The 14,260-nt window shown below is 40.8% G+C and overlaps 1 protein-coding gene across 4 annotated transcripts in view; it reads left to right on the top strand.

The window, feature by feature from the left end:
- robo2 (roundabout, axon guidance receptor, homolog 2 (Drosophila)) overlaps nucleotides 1-14,260 on the top strand; it is a 614,701-nt gene that overhangs the window by 56,509 nt on the left and 543,932 nt on the right. The gene's annotated exons all lie outside the window — the stretch shown is intronic.

The following is a 14,260-nucleotide window of genomic DNA, read 5'->3' as shown; positions in this document are numbered from 1 at the left end:
ACTCAGGTCTTTTGGAGTGACAGGGCCACTTCTGAAGACCTTCTACGACTCTGTGGTGGCATCAGCCCTCCTGTACGGTGTGGCCTGCTGGAGCAGCAGCATCACAGAGAGGGAGAGGAAGAGGCTGGACAGAGTCATCAAGAAGTCCAGCTCCGTCCTGGGCTGTGCTCTGGACTCGGTGCAGGAGGTGGGGGACAGGAGGGTCCTGGCTAGATTCACATCTATGCTGGACCATGGAGTGTCACCCCCTGCAGGACACTCTGTCTGCTCTGGAGAGCAGCTTCAGTGAGAGACTGATCCACCCTCGCTGTGTGAAGGAAAGGTTTCGCAGGTCTTTCCTTCCTGCTGCTGTCAGACTTTATAACAAACACTGTTAGTACTGAACACTCGCAATACTGACCTAACCATGTGCAATTCTGTCATATGTGCAATTGCTGTTGGAATTCATGTGCAATTACTGTGAAATTCATGTGCAATCTATGTGCCGTCGTGACACATATTCATGTGCAATTACTGTCGTGATCACATGCAATGGTTTTTATGTATTTATTTATTTATTTATTTGTCTATGGGAGTTTTTATTTATAGGAGATCTTCTACTGAAAGTGTTTTTCAGACTTCCTATAAGTGATCTGTTCTTCTGTATCTACCTCTGTATCTACCTGCGTTGCACCAATGAAATTTCCCCATGTGGGACAATAAAGGAATATCTTATCTTATCTAAAATATAGAAAACATGATTTGTCTCCTGGACATCTTCTTCTACAGTGTGTCAAATGCCTGCGCCTCCTGCTAGATTGCCCCCCGGTGGCCGTTAGCCAGTAAAATATTTAAATTAGACGGACTGTTGCAAAGACCACCTGTTACCATCCACCTATTTCGCCCTGTGCACAATGGTTGGACATACCCAAATGGCATTGCTTATTATAAGAGGATCTTACAGCCCACATGCAAGTGTGATGCATCATTAGAAAGCTTAGGCCTTCTAGTTGCAGATGTGCACATGAATACTGTCAGGGCTTCAGAACTTAAACTACAGAAGCCCAAACATAAACAAAACATCCTTTTTTTAGTCGCCTGATTATTGTCAATTTGTAATGGTCCTGAGCATGACATACTTCATTGTGTGCTTATGCTGTTCACTGTACATGATGTTTATCTTATTGACAACAACTGTGTAAAGTTTCAGATCTCTGGGAACAGGCATTTTGGTGCTGTTGACCTTTTTGGATCAAAAAGTATATTCGGAACAAGTGATCCAAATATGTGCTAAAACTGTTTTATTACAATTGTAGCTCCTCTATGATCATAAAACATACATTTTGATGTTTTGTAGGCCACTAATACCTATTATAATTGCTAAAAACAATGTATGTGAAAATGTGTAAACATGAATTTCCCATATCGAGGTAAAAAAATAAAAAATATTTTCCTTTTATTTTAGTATTGGTATAATAATACATATATACAACAAAATGCGCGTCCAAAAGGCTAATAAGATCAGAAAACGTTATGCGTAAAATCTAGTCGTCCCCTGCCCAAAAATCTGTCTCTTTACAGCCCGTGAATACAGAGGATTCTGTGTGTGGGACCCCGCCCCGCATTCTAAAGCTATTCTTATTGGCTAGAATAATATGTGACTGACCGTGGTTAAACCAGATAGAAGTCTACCCGCAGACATTTTGAGTTATTCACAGATTCTGAAAGTGTGAATTCAAAGCTATCCAATGGCGTCTCACTCATGCACATCTGATAATATTAAAGTTGTGGTCATTTGAATGTATACAACTCTCAAAACCTTTCACTGAGAAAACGGCCTCTAAAGATTCTCACTCATGCACATCTGATAATATTAAAGTTGTGGTCATTTGAATGTATACAACTCTCAAAACCTTTCACTGAGAAAACGGCCTCTAAAGATTCTCACCTGAGTGAGCCCAGAGTCACAGGGGGGCTCATTTGCATCTCATTGAGATAAGCCCTCCCCCCTGTCACACTGGCAGCACCTCCCCCTACAGCTGTCACTAAAGACTCAAGAGTGTTGTTATTGATGTGAACTGGACTTGAATCAGAATTAGAAGTTACTATATTAAAATGGAAATACGTGGTTCAAAGAATCAGAATCAGAATAGGGTTTATTGCCATTTGTTGAACAAACAGAATTCACAGGTGATTCAGTGCAACACAACCAACAAAAGATAAGATAAGATAGCCTTTAATGTCCACACATGGGGAAAGGACAGATAACTTATAGGAAGTTTAAAAAACACTCTTAATAGAAGAACTCTTATAAACAGATGCCAGGCCGGTATACGAACTGTAACGGGTCCATGGCTTTGAATATATGTCATGGAATCAGACAATACACCAATGCTATTCCGTAACACATAGAGAACACAATTCAACTTAGAATATGAAACGACACAGAAATATCAGACATTTGTATGGCAAGCTTGGGAGAAAACGCCGGGACTGATCACGCAGGCTGTGGTACGCAGCCTGCGTGATCCTCCTGCGTCTCACCCCGTTTTTTCCCATGCTGGTTGGTTTTATTAGATATTCTGGAATAGGCGGGTCACATTTCTCATTGGTCAGCTTCACATCAAGGCACTTGTTTTACAGCTGGTATTTTTCCGTAGAGATCAAGCCTTGGGTAAACATTACCCAAACTCCTCTGGGCTGTCACCCCCCCCCTCGGGTAAACATCCTTTGGCCCATCTTTAGGACCCCTTCACAAATGCAGTTTGTCACACACCCGTTCTTCTCTTAGACTAATGATGCAGATAAAATATCACTATTATGCAGATAAAATACATCACGGAAATATAATCATATATTCACATTTTATCACAATATATGAGATATGAGTTAATAGACATGATATGTACACCATCAGAGTCCAATTACATCAGATATCACATCCGCATCCTCTTCGTCTGTGCATTCTTCTGTGCTGTAACTTTTGGAGCTGGGCATGTGATGTCTCGTCAGCACAGAAAGGCCTGATTTTTTTCATGCAGATAGGTCTGCCTGTCAATGTTCAGTCCAGGTGGGACCAGGACATGGAGATTGTCAACCGGAGGCAGAACAGCTGAATTGCGTAGTAGCTGAAATTCCACAGGTTCTGCTTCGCTGTGACTTTTTGCAAGCACCACATCTGGTCTCTTGGCATCAAAGCTGTAAGCAAATAACAGGGCATTTAAGAAATGGCAAACTATTTCACATAAAACACTCATTAACTCATTTTTTTTGTTTCAATATAAATACCTGAAGTGCTGATAACTCTTGATCTTTGGAAGCCGTCTGAAGAAGGGACTTAGATTCTTTTGATGATTGTAGCGTTTTGAATTGGATCCGGGGTTTCCTGCCTCGCCACACAAATCTCGAGATTGTTTTGTTCCACTCCTGAGCTCCTCACAGATGTGGTGGAACTTTTGCCGTTGTTGATGAACCTCGTATGGAAAAAAAGACGCGCTTGGCTTTGTGCTGGAGGTCTCCTTTAACCCTTGCAGCCTTCAAGACACGTTCCTTCTCATGATTGTTAAGATACCTCATTATCAGGCCCCGTGGTTTATCAGCTGCTAGTCTTGGTTTTCCCAGGCGATTTGCTCTTTCAATTGTGAAGGGAAGGACTTCAATTCCTGAGCCATCAAAGAGCTCAGGAATAACCTTCTCCTAAAAGATTTCTGTATTCTTTCCTTCGTCTCCCCCCCCGAGAAGATTTTGTTGCCCGTAGGCTTTATTAGACAGGAGAAGACAGGGTGAAATGGGGGATGAGAGAGAAGGGAGGACATGCAGTGAATCGTCAGAGTCGGGATTCAAACTTACTGCGGCACTTGGAGCTTGACATACAGGTACGTGTGCTGTGACTTAACCACTCATCCACCGGGCAGTGCAGGACTTTATTTTTCCTATTGTTGTTCTCCGACTCCAGTGGCCCACAGCGCCTCCATCTAGGCCCGTACTGTCTGCAGATTGTCCGCATGATCTGAAACACGCTCGACTTCCCCGGTTACTAGCAATGCTTTCAGGTGAGCGGCTACTGCTGTAGACACGGCCTGGCCCATGGCAGCTAATAACTCAGCTCTAAGAGACTCCATGGCACGCTGCACTTCGGCCATCTTGAGCCATATCTGATCATTAGTTATATTCTCTCCCCTTTCTGATGCAGAGAAGTCACAAGAATCTCCATCCGGGCTGGCTAGACCCTGTTTCTCCAGCGGGAGGGACAGCGATTCTCCGCCTCAGGCTTGCTAACCAGCCTTGCTTGCTTCGTTAGCTTGTGATGCGGGCTGTTTCCCAATTGGGCCATGGAAGGTCAGCTTTGTTTGTTTTGGTCCCATAGTGTTACCAGATTTGTGCCTTCCTTGTTTTCGCATCCCTTGTTGTTCTTCTTTGTGATTAGGTGGGTCAAACAAGTATTTTAAAGCCAAGTTTTGCAGCAGAGATGTTGGTGCATACGTGGTGCATAACCGAAAGTCACACAGACACATTTCCATCGATATTTGCAGATAAGAAGCTATATTTTCCTCAATTCCATCTTATAAAAAATGGCCCTTATGATAATCACCACAAGCCTCTTTATTTGGAATGGAATAAGGGGATTTGTGCTGCCCCCAGTGGTAAAAGATTTCCGTTTTGAGTTCATGTGTTTTTGTCTGCTCTGAGCTTCCATAGTTTCCTCTTTGACTTGTCTACAGTCACGTGCTAGATTGTTTGAGCCTCTAAACATTCGGCCCTTTGAAATATCTGTCTGTAAGTATTGTACTGTTAGGAGTAGACCTATTTGCTGTATACCATCTAAAATTCATGAATATTGGTGAAATTTGCGATAAAATACATGACGCTATTAGCATTAGCATGTTTATGGTATATGCATGTTAGCATCAAGCTAAGCGCTAATTTGACACACGTTTTTATTAGGTTATAAGCCAATGTTGTTCTTTTCTACATCATATTTACCTAAAATGTTTATCTTTATCTAGCTATGCATGTGTTGTGTTCATTCAAATGTTGTAACATGATTGTAATATGCTGCTATTTTGTATGTTACAGTTTTACAGTCAAAGCTTCAGTAAATAACCAAAACGGCAAGAGGCTTCCTGGTGTTTATTGGAGCAACTGTTAACTATCTGTAAAGCTAGTTCCTAAACACTAGTGGAGACAAAAATATAGTGTCAAAACCAGATTTAGAGAGACTTATCCATGCGTTTGTCTCCAGTAGATTAGACTACTGTAACGGCCTGCTCACTGGCCTCTCCAAACGAGCTGTAAAACAGCTGCAGTACATTCAGAACGCTGCTGCTTGGGTCCTGACTAGAACCAGGAAGTATGATCACATTAGTCCTGTTCTCAGGTCTCTGCACTGGCTCCCTGTGGCTCAGAGAATAGACTTTAAAGCAGCTCTGCTTGTGTACAAGTCTCTCCATGGCCTAGCACCAAAGTACATCTTGGATATGTTAGTGCCATATGAACCATCTCGGATTCTGAGGACCTCAGGGACCGGCCTCCTGCTGGTGCCCAGAGTCAGGACAAAACATGGAGAATCTGCGTTTCAGTTTTATGCAGCTAAAATCTGTAACAGTCTTCCTGAAGATGTGAGACAGGCTTCTACTCTGACAATGTTCAAATCTAAGCTAAAAACAGTTTTGTTTAGCTGCGCATATGACTGAAAGGATTTTTTCTTTGCACTCTTCTCTTTTGTTTGTGATTTTATTAGTTTAGACAATCAGTTGGATTGATAATTTTTAATTTAGTTAATTTTATTGTATTTCTGTTTCTGTAATTTCTTTGTGATTTGAATGCATTTTTCCTGCTGTGTGAAGCACTTTGAATTGCCTTGTGTATGAAATGTGCTCTACAAATAAACTTGCCTTGCCTTGCCTTACTATGGGCTTTTCAGATTAAGAAAATTACCATTAAGTTAACTTGATGGACTTATGAAAAATTAAAGTAGATATGGTGTAACATGATTAATTGAATCGTTTGTGGTGAAATCCACCAAAAGTTCTTTTAGACACAAAAGTACTGTACTTATTATAATTGAATTTTCTTTTAATAAATGTTATATTGTTGTTATTATTTTTCATTTTATTTTATTTTTCCTCTCACCTTAGAGTGTGTGTGTGTATGGTATATGTATAGCGCTGTGCGGTGCTGGAGTTCCATCCTCTGCTTTGATGCTGAGTAAGAGGTTTGATGCCAATCTCTGTGCTTGTTTTGGACAATCAAGGGGAATGCATGGTCGTGTATTGGCTCTGGCATGGATCGGGACCATTCTGACATTTGGGAGGGTTTGGTGTTGGCTTGCCCATGCATTTCTCCTCGGCACCGTTGCTCATTGGGTGGGCATCAATCTCGGTCGCTGGTTTCCTGTATTGATTGGTGGGTAATGTTATAGCAACCTGATGTGTATATTCAAATAAGATAAGATAAACCTTTATTTGTCCCACAATGGGTAAATTCCAGTGTTGCAACACAAAGTAGATACAGAAGTAAATAATAAAAACGGATAACTTATAAAAAACACTCTTACAGAAAAGCTCTTATAAACCTCTTATAAAAAACCTCTTATACTATATAATAAAAACAATAGTGACAGTATTATTTACAGCTGTTATATGAACATAGAATATTTCACCAAACAGTATTGCACATGAATATGACAGTATTGCATATGATTATGAAGATGAATGACACATGTTGAGGGCTAACAGTGTTTGTTGTAAAGTCTGACAGCAGTAGGAAGGAAAGACCTGCGAGACCTCTCCTTCACACAACTGGATCAGTCTGTCACTGAAGCTGCTCTCCAGAGCGGACAGTGTCCTGCAGGGGGTGAGACTCATGGTCCAGCGTAGATGTGAGTTTAGTCAGGACACTTCTGTCCCCCACCTCCTGCACCGAGTCCAGAGCACAACCCAGGACGGAGCTGGACTTCTTGACGACTTTGTCCAGCTTCTTCCTCTCCCTCTCTGTGATGCTGCTGCTCCAGCAGGCCACACCGTACAGGGGGGCTGATGCCACCACATAGTCCAAGAAGGTCCTTAGGAGTGGCCCTGTCACTCCAATAGACTTGAGTCTCCTCAGGAGGTAGAGCCAACTCTGGCACTTCCTCTACAGATATACGTGTATATAAATATATAAATGTGTATGTGTGTAGAAGTTACTATGTATGTAATATACGATTATATTGTTTTGATGTTCTTTGTGCACTATGTGGTGTCTTTAAAGGTAAAAAAAAACATAAATAAAACATAAAATAAAAAGGAAAACAAAAGGGTTCATGCCGAAAACATGCACTGAACCCAAAACCTGATCTTATAAAAGATTGCAGAAAGGAGGGAAGTCCATTCCTAATGAATGGCCCCCCGGATATCTCATTGGAACCAGTCCTAACAGAGAACTGGATACAATACTTCTCCAGACCACCACGCTCCTGCGCTTCCCTCAGCATGTATTTTTCCATTTTCACAAAAATCAAATCTCCTACATTTGGCAGTCCAATTAGTGGATGCAACTAGATAGGGTACAAAACAGACAGCCAACATGGAGCATAAAGTCTGATTTTGTGTCACAATCATCATTCTCTTAAAATCAACATTGGTGAGTTCTCTCACATACCCCACATCTGTGGCTCCATCCATATTCAGTTCTCAATGTTTTGCTCCTGAGGAGCGTGTCTCCTGGTGTTTTGAGCACATGTTTTTTCCCTTCAAAAGTCACCAGAAGAATTGCCGGGAATGAAAACCAATGCCACAATTTTCTCTTCTTGAATTCCTCACAGATGTGGCGGAATTTTCATGTTGTTGCCGAAACTCATATGGAATATCCAGGGTGAAACACACTTTTTTGCTGTTGTACTGGAGTTCTCCTTGATGCCTTTATGATGTGCTCCTTCACATGATTGTTTAGAAACCTCATAATCAGGTCTCGTGGTTTATCAGTTGCTTTTCTTTTTTGCCCCAGGAGATGTGCTCTTTCTTTTGTAATGGGGGGACCGCAACTCGAGAGCACGAAACTAGCTCCGGGATGACCATCTCAAGGAACTCTAAATCTAGGATCTTACTTTTCATATTCTTGACCTCCTTCTGCTGCGCCACTACCTCTGCCCTCTGCTTCAGTAACTCATCCATATTGTCTGAAATATGTTGTTCGGCCTCATCTATGTGTAAGTCCCCTCCTCCCGCTTCCAGCTCCTTTATGTTGCATTCAATTTGGTCAAATTGGGCTGCGCCATGCCCCGCTCTCATTTCTGCTCACGCGTCATAAGGGCCAACTGCTGTAAAGTTTTGTCCTCTCCTCTTTCCGACAGGGGCGAGCCTGGAGATGCCACATCGGGGACGGAACTTGGTTTAGCATCGGAAGGAGGTCTGTCGGCAGCCGCACCTGGCCTGTTATCCATGTTAGCTTGTGAGGCAGTCTGTTTTCCACTAAGGTCACGGTCGGTCAACTTTGATTGTTTAGTTCTCGAGGCATTACCTGCCTTGTGTTTTCCATGTCTACTCATCTCTTGCTCCTCGTTACTTGGGATTATGTGGGTGAAACTGATTTTTAAAGCAAATTTCGACAGCAGCAGAGCAAGTGCTTGTCTCTAGACCTACAAAGGGCAGTCCTGGCAGAGTCCAACAAGTACTGGGAAAAGGATTGACTTACTGCCGGCAATGCAAACAATGCTGTGTGTGATGTAATTAATTAACAATCCCATAGGAAGTGCGTGTGTATGTGTGTGTGTGTGTGTGTCCCTTGATATAAAGTTCCTTGAAGGTAGAAAAGTGCTATATAAATGTGACCATTTATCAAGCCCTGCCATTCTCTGCTCCCGAAGGAAAGGCGATTTACTAACAAGATTGCGCTCCTGAACAACCAGCTAAGAAGACATGCTGACATAGCAAAACACTTGGGTGAACAAGGCTAGGTATTTATCAAGCTCAATGTAACACCAGAGGAGGCAAAGGTTTTGGTCATCAGAAGTTTGGAGGAGCTGGATGAATATGAATGACATGACACAAATGAGGTAACTACTGTGCACACTTTTGACAATACTAACCTTAATCCAGACTATGAAAGGAACCCAGATAACATGTTTTTCCCCCCACATTCTAATATTGACTGTCAATATTACTCAATATAATGCTGTTAATGCTGAATGGGTATTTTCTTTTATACACTTCAACAGTAGAAGTTTGTACTCAAATCTTAGTAGTATCAAGGAGTACTTACAATAATGAAACATAATTTAGTATAGGAGAGTATAATTTGATTAATTTCACTCATTTTCGAACAAGTAGTGTTACATTCGTATGTTAATATGTACATTGAAAACTATGGTTATGTAGATATTTTTATATTTGTATGTGCTGCCATTTAGGAGATACAAAATCTACTTTATTCATTTGCTCAAAATAAAACATTTGCGTACATATAAGAGTAATTATCCCCCTGCACAGCCTTCTTCACCTGGCCCACGCTGACCTCTCTGTGCTGGGAGGAAGGACTACATGTACGCATGCAGCTCCACGGCAGCTCCACAAAGAGTCTGAGAGCGTTTTTGATAAATTCTCTACTGCTATTATTCTGCACTTAATGGTCCCATTCATCATCAGAGCATGAACCAAATTACCTGCTGCTGCTGTTCAGCTCCCAGGCCCCTCCAATGTACAGTAATTAAAAGCAAATATATGTCCACAGGGAAAAGTGACTTGAATTTAGATTTGAACACCCACACCCGAATAGTTGATTTTAAGATAAATGAAAATACAAATTCACTCTTTCTAATCACCATCTTGATATGCCATACCTGTGAGGTGGGATGGATTATATCAGCAAAGGAGAAGTGCTCACTAACACAGATTTTAAGTTTGTGTCAATTTGCATGTCAAGAACTGCTTTGACGAACGAAAATCTGACCCTCTCCCTTTGGTCACTGCAATATTCATGCTCCTGAAGCTGATTCCATATTCACTTACGGAACAGGGACATATTCCCTGAGCCTTTTCCAGAGGGTGGTTCCAGGTCGGGATTCTGCGACCTTCACGACTTTAACGCTGGCGAGAGAGGCTGTAGAGGCTGTACTTGGCCATTAAGGTTGATTTATTCTGATTATCTCGTCCATATGGGGATAGTAACACAAATCCAGAGCACTAGTTTTAAGTTTATTAGTTAAGATTCTGGCCATTGACAGAATGCACCACACCATACCCTCAATTTTCTTCGATCCATCTCATATTTCGGAATGATCATGTTGCACTTATAGAAGAAGAGGAGGAAACTTTTGTAGATTTCAGTGCTTCTCCATTTATTCTCTCAGAAGTCACGGCAAACAACGTGTTACATGTTTACATTCTCCGTTCTCTCTCTATTCGCTCTATCTTATTCATGAGCGCTCTCCTTTACTCAAAACAGTCGAACGCCTCCTGGTGGTACCACCACAACGTAGCATGCATTTAAACTGAATGAGTAATTAGTTTTAATTTTAAGTACCTTAAGTACAGTGTTTTCATACAGTACAATTTCAATTATATCTTAAAAAAATAAAACATGTGGGGGGTATCCATTAATAACCAAAAATGTCTCTTTTCCCACAATCACAAACATCTTTGGGGCGGCAGTAGCTCAGTGCTTGTCTTCTGATCCAAAAGTCGGCGGTTCTACTCCCCGCTTGGTCAGAGCGGTCAGATCCACTGGCACGCAGGTTGGCGGTGCGATCGCAGCTGCCTCATGTGAATACTGCCGCTGTGTCCTTGGGCAAGACACTTAACCCAACTCGCCCCCCAGTGTCTGCGTACATCTGGGGTGTGTGAATGTGTATGAGTGAATGGGTGACTTGTTCCTTGATGTAAAGCGCTTTGAGTACCTTGACGGTAGAAAAGCGCTATATAAATGTGACCATTTACCATTTAACTTGTTTAGAATTCCATTAATCAAAATACGGCCTCATGTTTGCAGAAGGTCTATTAAAAAACCCTTTCTCTCTCTACAAATCTTTCTAATTCTGTGTAAGTGAGCAGAAGAAGAATAAAACAATTCAAACGACTTATAGCAGGGGTAACCAAGCTATGGTCCAGGGGCCAAATACGGCCCTTAAACACATTTTTGTTGGGCCTTAGGCGTCCTGCTAAATTGGCCCAAACAACCAAAAAATAGTACTTTTTAATGTAAAGTTGGAAAAAATCTGCTATTATAACCTAAATAAAAACATCGTGATGTGATACAGCCTTATTAAAGGTGTGGAGGCTCATCAAAACTATGTCTAATGCAACATTTTGAACGATTCGTTTGTGACCCTTCACTCTGTATAAGTTTCAAACTGTTTCCCTCAGTGATGAGGGGTCAAAGTAACAAAAATTCAATTGAACGTTGTGTGGTGTAAAACCTCAATCATTGAAAGTAAATGTGTTAATAATGTTGTTGTGAATCGTTTGACTTGGTTAATTTTGATGTACTAATCATGTAATCGCAATCAAATGTGATCGTTTTTATCATTTAATATTCGCGTCTACACCATTCAACAGTCCGGAGCATTCGCGTCTGCACCATTCATGTGTCCAGACCATTCGCGTCTGCACCATTCAACAGTCCAGACCATTCGCGTCTACACCTGTGAATTTTTGTTACTTCCGGTTTCTCGGAATACGGCAGGGGCAGATTTACGACAATTATCGTTGTAGTCCAAAACAAGATCTTTAAAGTTTAAACCGATGGTCTTCACGGCAGCGTTTCTGTGCAATGCGCTTCTGTCAATGCAACTTTAAGGAACACTTTGAAGCAGCTCTGGTAAGTGCCCAAACTATTCTCAGTATTTTATTATTTGTCGTTCGCATTCCAGTAATTCTAAGTAAATGTTGTGTGTAGGCTTTGAGCTAGTGGCTAATGCTAACCATAGTTTTTTTCTAATAAATAAAAAGTAAACGTCAAACTTTTGTATGAAATACAGTTCCTCATTGATGTATCGATTAACAGGCCTGTAGGGTCATATCGTGGTATTTCTATCTCGTGATTGTGAAAGTTAATGATAATGAATATGTCTACAAAGACTGTAAACACAATAGAAATTACTGTGTAATGTCTCTAAATCAGCGGTGGGCTCTTGTTGTGCTGGTCTGTGGTCTGTCGTGAGATGTTTGTTTGTATAAATACAACAATATTTTGTTTAAAGTAATGTATCACGTAGAATATATTATGAATATGATTAATTACTACTAATAAAGTTAAATATGTGCTTGTGACATAAAATAGAATCTGCAGCAGTCTGAAGAGTCCACAACCTTGAATTGGAGATGAGCTTATTTTCTGTATTTACCATCATTGGCCACAAATAAGTACAATGTTAATGTTTATAATTCAGTTGAATATAGAGGGTACTGTTCAGTAATAAAAGATGTAAAGTAAAAAGAAGATGACTGTGGAACTGGCTCCCACAGTTAAAGATCAGATTTGACCAGACTGATAATGTATGATTCTAATTCTGAAAGAAATCTTACACCAACAGTAGAATCTCCACGAGCCCGAGGTGTCCACAGCCCTGTGCCCTTGACTGAGATGAACCATCTGACCACAAGCTTCAGTCACAGGTTTCACCATTTAATACAGGATGTATTTTATACACCTTACTGTGTATATTTTAACTCTTTTGTAGTTAAAAAAAAAAATAATAATAAATAAATATATATATATATATATATATATATATATATATATATATATATATATATATATATATATATATATATATATATATACATACATATGTGTCTGACCGTGGCTAAACCAGTTACATGTCTACCCGGAGACATTTGAGTTATTCACAGATTCTGAAAGTGTGAATTCAAAGCTTTCCAATGATGTCTCACTCATGTAGATCTGACAATATTTGAGTAAGTTGTGGTCATTTGAATGTATACAACTTTCAAACCCATTCACTGAGAAAACGGGGCTCAAAGTTTCTCACCGGAGTGAGCCCAGAGTCACAGGGGGGCTCATTTGCATCTCAGTGAGATAAGCCCTCCCCCCTGTCACACTGACACCACCTTCCCCCTACAGCTGTCACTGAAGACTCAAGAGGAGTGTTGTTATTGATGGTAACTGGACTTGAATCAGAATTAGAAGTTACTATATTAAAATGGAAATACTTGGATTACAAAAGGCTCTGAATAGAATCAAAGAATCAAAATCAGAATAGGGTTAATTGCATTTGTCGATAAACATAATTCACAGGTGATTCAGTGCACCAACAATGGTGCACTGAATGATTCAACACAAACAACAAAAGATAAGATAAGATAGCCTTTAATGTTACAACGCAGTCGATACAGGGGGAAAGGACAGATAATATATATTATAGGAAGTTTAAAAAACACTCTTAATAGAAGAACTCTTATAAACAGATGCCAGGGCCAGGTATACGAATTGCAACGGGTCCATGGCTTTGAATATATGAGATAATAGATATGATATGTACACCACCAGAGTCCAATTACATCAGAGATCACATCCTCATCCTCTTCTTCGTCTGTGCACTTTTCTGTGCTGTGACTCTCGGCGCTGGGCATGTGATGTCTTTTGCCTCGTCAGCACAGAAAGGCCTGATTTTTTCATGCAGATAGGTCTGCCTGTCAAAGTTCAGTCCAGGTGGGACCAGGACATGGAGATTGTCAACCGAAGGCAGAACAGCTGAATTGCGTAGTAGCTGAAATTCCACTGGTTCTGCTTCACAGTGACTTTTCGCAAGCACCACACCTGGTCTCTTGGCATCAAAGCTGTAAACAAATAACAGGACATTTAAGAAATGGCTAACTATTTCACATAACACTCATTAACTATTTTTTTTTTAACACAATGTGAGAGTTTCAATATAAATACCTGAAGTGCTGATAACTCTTGATCTTTGGAAGCCGTCTGAAGAAGGGACTCAGATGCTTCTGCCAGTCGAAGTTCTTGACAAACACTTTGCCATCCGCCGTTCCAACAAGCTGTGGGATATTGAGGTGAGACTCAGGAGAGCTGTTTTCCACTACCTGATGACAAGGGCGACAATGTAAAAAAAATGAGAACAGAAGAAACATATCTTAAGCAGAGAGCAGCACTGAAGTTTTGCCAGGCTAATGTTTACACATTATAGTAGTCAAATAATATAAACTAACCTCAGCAATGCTTGATAAGTCCAAAGCCGCAATCAGGGGGCAATCAGGGGAGAATTTGGTGTGGCCAGCAATGAGGAAGTCGATGTCCATTGTGTAGTGAAGCTTGGCCCCGGCTGCAGTGG

This window comes from Eucyclogobius newberryi, unplaced genomic scaffold, assembly GCF_026437365.1.
Source record: "Eucyclogobius newberryi isolate DKJ021-1_F unplaced genomic scaffold, fEucNew1.0.hap1 SCAF_10, whole genome shotgun sequence".
In the NCBI taxonomy this organism is placed as follows: Eukaryota; Metazoa; Chordata; class Actinopteri; order Gobiiformes; family Gobiidae; genus Eucyclogobius; species Eucyclogobius newberryi.
Note: the sequence above shows the minus strand (reverse complement) of the source record. Positions and strands in the feature narration are given on the sequence as shown.